Source organism: Pezoporus flaviventris, unplaced genomic scaffold, assembly GCF_033815535.1.
Source record: "Pezoporus flaviventris isolate CSIRO_AGI_PZ_B2104156 unplaced genomic scaffold, CSIRO_AGI_Pfla_v1 ptg000057l, whole genome shotgun sequence".
Lineage (NCBI taxonomy): Eukaryota > Metazoa > Chordata > Aves > Psittaciformes > Psittacidae > Pezoporus > Pezoporus flaviventris.
Genome location: NW_026892605.1, coordinates 4,048,219 through 4,054,471, shown reverse-complemented (window position 1 = coordinate 4,054,471; position 6,253 = coordinate 4,048,219).

Below are 6,253 nucleotides of genomic sequence, written 5' to 3'. Positions count from 1 at the left end.
GTTCCGTGGTGTCATCAGCAGGCAACAACACAACTCTGCACACCGTCTCTCCTGCTCTGAAAGACTGTTACAAGAGTTGGAGCCTGACATCATGGACCGGATGAACTCAGCAGCTTTGTGAGGATTGGTCCATGCACTAATGAATGATACCTCTCTCCTCGTGTGTGTATGTGTTTGTACATATATATATATATATATATAAATATATGAGACAAAAGTGATGGTATATTGAAAAATGTGGCATCTAAGTATGATGTGAATGGTATGGAATAAAGGGTGGATACTGTCCTGAGTTCAGCAGTATCAGTCATTTTTCTCATTCTTAGTAGCTGGTGCAGTGCTGTGTTTTTGACTTTCAGCCTGGGAACAGTGCTGATAACACCGATGTTTTTAGTTGCTGCTCAATAATGTTTACTCTGAGCAAGGACTCTCTGAGTCTCATGCTCTGTCAGGGAGGAAGGGAAGCCAGCAGGAAGCAGAGACAGGACACCTGACCCAAACTAGCCAAAGAGGTATTCCATACCACAGCACGTCATGCCCAGGATGTAAAACTGGGGGCAGTTACCCGGAAGGTCTAGATCACTGCTTGGGTCAGGCTGGGTATTGGTTGGTGGGTGGTGAGAGGTTGTATTCTCTTCCCTTGTTATTTCCCTTATCATTATTATTATTGGCGGTAGCAGTAGTGGTTTTGTGTTACACCTTAGTTACTGGACTGTTCTTATCTCAACCCATGGGAGTTACGTTCCTTCGATTCTCCTCCCCATCCCTTCGAGAGTGAACAAGCGGCTGTGTGGTTCTGGATTACCAGCTGGGCTTAAACCATGCCACTCACAGAGCAAGGATAGTTGTATAATTGACTTAGTCTATTTATACAAGTATATTCTTTATGTTGTGAGTGTTAGAAGAAATAGGTCTCATGCTACACAACCTTTCGTATAAACACACTGTAAGCCTTGTAAAACAACCTTATCAGTCACAAGGCAGCTCATCTACATTTTGCATTATATATAATTAGTGCTAGATGGGACAAAATAAATACAAAGTTCAACCAAAACAGATGGGGCTCCAACAGGATTTCTAAAATGGGTTACTTCACTGCTGGCAACCTACATCTGATTTCAGAGGAAAATCAAAACTGAATTGAGGAAGAAGAGGTAAGACAAAAAGGTCATATAGAAGATGTGAAAACAATACTTAATACAGAAAAATTTTTTTTTCATGGTTTTACCTCATTAATTTTATTATTTTGAAGTAATATGGTATACACCTCTGGGCTGTGATAAAGGACTTGTCTAAAACAGTGTATCTTTATTTTACTTTTAGGATATAACTTTGGTTTTATTGAATGGTTTGTGCATCAGTGAAGGAACCTGAGAAGGTGGATAGCATTGTGAATGCTCAAACTCGTATGCTGTATAGGCATTTTTTCATTAATGGGCATATCCTAACTTAATTCTGCATAAAGTCACTTAGGAATCTTTTCAACTATGACAGTGAATGATTTTGGTACACTTTCTTATAATATCCTGTAAAGGAGACTTGCTTTTAATATTAACATTTTTAGGAGTGTATAAAAATAAAATTACTAGAATAGGCAAAACTTCAATAGGCTTACAGAAAATGCCAGTTTTTGTTACATGCTGCATACAAACTTATGGGTTCTAAAACTGAAAGTACGGATGTGGCACCACTAAGACCTGTCAGAAAAATAACAATTTATTTTTAATTTGTAACTTGTTTGTATCAGTGGCGCTACTCATGCTGAAAGCTTGAATGCAATTTGCAAAAGGAAGGTTTTCATTATTAAATTTTAATACCCAAGGACATTATGGTTTTTAGCAAGAAACAAGAATACTGACATTATCTCCTTTATTAAAAAAAACAACAACAAAACCAACAAAAAACAAAATCAAGTGAAGTACTTAAATATTTCTTCTCTTCCAAGTAAAAGAAATCTTACTTCTTTTCTGCCAGTAATTTCTGAACTTGTTTTATTAACTCCTCTAGCTTTTCCCTCCCCTTCCTTCCTTCCCTTCCCCCTGCCACACTGAAGATTTACTTCAGACAGATCTTTTTGTTGTAAATATTGCACACTTTCTTTTGCATTTGAGATATGTGTCCTTGAGGAGTGTCAGATTTTGTTTCACTGCCACTTCTGCCTCATTTCCTATCTTGTAGACAGGTAGCAGTCTCCCCACTGGACATCTAAAGCTGTCATCAATTGAATAGTCTTCTGAAGACAGCACACAGTTTTAAAAGGAAAAACAGGTAATTATGCTCACCTTTAAAAAGAGGTAAGCATGATCTTGTACAAAGTGCAGCACATGCAGCAAATACATGAAAAGGAGTGATGTTTGGCTGTTTTCTAGCAGCTAAGTAAGCAAAACCACACACAATGTATTCCCCTCTATGAGTTTTATACAGTATCTAAGCTATTATTTATGAAGCAAAAAACTTATTCTGGCTCCTGCCAGGTTGCACAACTATTTTACCAGATGAGAAACAACCATAAAAGATGGCCTATGAACAGTTAAAAAGCCAAAACCCTTTCCTTAGCCACAGGAGCACTGAACAGGAGACTGTGGGAAAGTGGCTAAGGAAGACATCCATATGAAGCCTGAAAGTTAGGCTTTTGTCTGCAAGCTTGGGATGCTTTTGGTAAGAGTTAGATAAGACAGTTGCATAGTCTCATTAATTATTGTAAATGTCATCTTCTTTTATGTCTAGTTACTTGAGATTAAAGAGTGCCTTGGTTTAAGAAGTCTGACTGAACATTGCATTAACCCCCAGTTCCAAAATTCTGAAGGGAACAATTGCAGGCCCCAAATCTAATTACATCTGTGAGGTTAAACAGCAGCAATAGCTGAGCAAACACTAAATGAGTTTGCTTGGGTATAGCAAGAAGTGTAGTTGCAGCACCATGAAACTCTGCATGTGCTAATTTTCCCTCTTTTTCAGCTTCTCATTTAGAGTTCGTCCAAGATCAAAACAGTACCCCACAGCTTGCAGCATAAATGAGATGTGGTCTACTGATGGAATTATTCCTCAGTTTCTAAGGGCTAATCTTAGAAGGCACTGAGTGCTTCCCACCCTACCAATTTCAGCTAAACTGAGAGTACTTAACAACTCCTTTTAATTTGGGGTTACAAATTCTTAGTTAAGATCAGGCACAAGTTGGCTGCAATGGAGGTAGTTACAGCAGGAAAGCATCAGTACCTGATAACAGATGGTGACATAGTGAATCATATTTACTGCTGCAGAAAAAGGACTAAATGGGGTATTTTTAGCAAAGTATTTTAGAGTTTTGAGTAGTTTCTGGCATGACTATATGCAATTAAGAAATTGAAATTGGGATATAGGCAACAGAGAAGCTTTATTTTAAGGCTTTTTAACCATGTAGTTGCTCAGCAATTGAGAAATTTGCCAGGTATTAAGTACAGCTGTAGTAAATGACACCAGTGATACTACAGATTTCAGAAACAGTCTCTATACCCTTAAGCCATTATCATCTGGGACTAAGTGTAAACTGAGATCAGCAGTGCTTACCTGTGACAGCAGTAAATGCAGCTACTCCATGAGCATAGCTAAGCCATCCAGGTCTCCTGTGCAGTGAATGGGAGCAGTAAAGCTCTTGGAAAGGGGATTTAGAATAGCTGTAAAGGTAGCACAGCCCACAGCCAAGTAAGGAATGCAGCTGAAATTCTGCCTCTTGCCTGAGCTTAGGTGCTTATCTGCACCCTGGAGATAAGCACCTCAGACTGATTGGGAAGCCAACTGTTACAATTAGCAGGATGGTGTACCTTCACCACTACTGGTTGACCTTGGGGTGTAACTGTAGTGCAAGAAGAGTCAACTTAACGTTAACCTACGAGTATATGCTCACAACTCTCAACTTCTGGAGAAATATCCTAGCTACCAGAGTAATTGAGATGGAGGCGCCATTGCTTGCCTTACTGAGCATTGCCATTGCACAGACAGAAATGTCTGTGATTCATGGAAATAAAGAGGATGCTGGCAAGAGGCAACTCACTTCAGGAGCTGGCAGGAAACACAGGGTTCCCCTTCTGGATTTTTTTCTGACTGGCATCAGAAAGTCATGGATAAAATGTTTAAAAATATTCCTGCTTGCCTCTCTTACAAAACTCTTTCTGTAGAGAAAACTCCATTTTAGCCATCTTCCTTGAGCTGCTCATGAAGGAAGATGCCAAGGGTTAGGTGGAAGAGGGAAAGCAAATGGATGGGGTAGACAGAAGAGTTGAAAAGAGAGAATAATGAGATGCACTAGCAAAAAAAGGTCTTAATGGTGTAAGAGTCAGTGAGGAAAGGAAAAAGGAATAGGAGAAATTAGGCTCACAGGCAGAGACTGAAAGATGAAATGACATTAGTGAAGGAGAAAAAACAAGTTAAAACCATCATTAGAAAGTGTAATGCAAAGAGCTACAATAAATTGTGGTGTCATTTGGGACTCTGATTGCATGATTTATGGAACACTGCTAGGAGCATTTATCATGCCAGCAGCCATTGGCTTAGTGCGTGTGGGCATCAGTGACATTTGGAAGGATGAGTACTTGATCTCTGATATAAAATTAGAGGTCACACATCTGTGTGTAACAACTGTACATGGACATCTTTCTGTTTTGTTTGAGGTGACTATTGCTGCTGGTTTATATACATATATATAGTATATATTTAATTTTTATTTAAAAATAAATACAATTGCTTTTGAAATTTCAACACTGAATTGAAAAAGTAAGCCTTGGTCCTCTGGTAAATAAATGCTTTTATTTTTTTCTCCCTTCATTAAAAAAAAAAAAAGCAAATAAAATACATAATGTTAAAATATGTCAGCTGAAGGTTTTTCACCCCCTACACTAGATGAGGCAGCTTAAAATAATTTTAAAAATCTCATGAAGAATTGGACAGGTGATGGTTTAAGCTATTGTTTTGCCCTGTAATCTAAATTATTACTTCAGGTTTTATCACACAAAAATATTTAAAGCTTTGTTAAGCATTAAGCAGTAGTGTTATTAATTACATTTTAACTGCCATTCTTTTTTAAAAAGTAAAGTCTTTTTATCATTCACCAGTGTTAACCTACTCAAAAAAAAATCAGCTAAGGCGCTTTAGTCACAGTAAAATTCCCTTAAAATAATGATAGGTCCACCACGTGGTGTATTTTAATCCAAGTCATGACAGATTTACAGAGATGGCCCAAAGGCACCTATCTACACAACTTCAATAAAATACCTGTTAAAATATCTATCTATACCTTTAATAAAATAAATCATAATCATGATTTGAGTGGCTTTGTATTCTATTAAGGTCTGCTTTGGCTAAGGATTGGTGGCTACAAAGACTGGCAATGACTACTCGGACGGACAACAGAGCAATGGTGTAGAGGACAGTTGACTTGGTATCTGTCTAAAACTGAAACAGGATTAGATAATGAACCTTACGAGTATTTACTTGAACATTAGATCAGAATATTAGATTGTAACTCCTAGTAATAGTGTTATAGTGAAAATCATGCTTAAAGCTTTAACATTTTCCTTATGCTTTGTGTTACTGCTCTTTTGGTGGGAACAGGTAAGAGCTTCTTCTACATCTCTCACAACATAGTGCCTGTGTTTTCAGACTTTAATGCCACAGTGTCATTTAGAAATGACTGTCATTTTGAGGTGGCTTACTGGAAGGGTAGCATTGTGCTTTATGCTGCAAGAATGGAACAGTATTGATGCTTTAAACGTTCCACTTTCGAGAGCTCACCATCTACAGACATCACGGAGCTTTGCTGTACTGGCAACTGGCAAAAAGTCCTTGAGTTTGGAGAAAGGCAGACGTTTAGTTTGTTTTGTACTAGAGTTTTGTCTGTAGAACATAAAAGTGGAGAAAGGATTCTGGTTTTGTTTTGAAAGGTTGATGTCAATTTGGGGCTTTGGAGGGTTTTGCATTCTTCTGTTATCTCTGTCCTTTTGAATACTCTCCCATATTCAAAAAACTTGACAGATGCCATATCAGATTGCCCTGAATTCTGTACATTCTCTACAATGGCAAATCTGCATGTTTTCATTTTTCTTAGGACTTCTAGTATGTGTTTGTATATAACAGGAACATGTTTAAAAAATACATAAAGAAGATAACTGGGAACAGAACAGGGTGCCCTGGTGCTTACTGAATCATTTCTAACAGCTTTACTAATAGGTGGAAAGAGATTTTTCTGGCTTAAAATAAAAAAAAATCTGCTCAGTCTGAA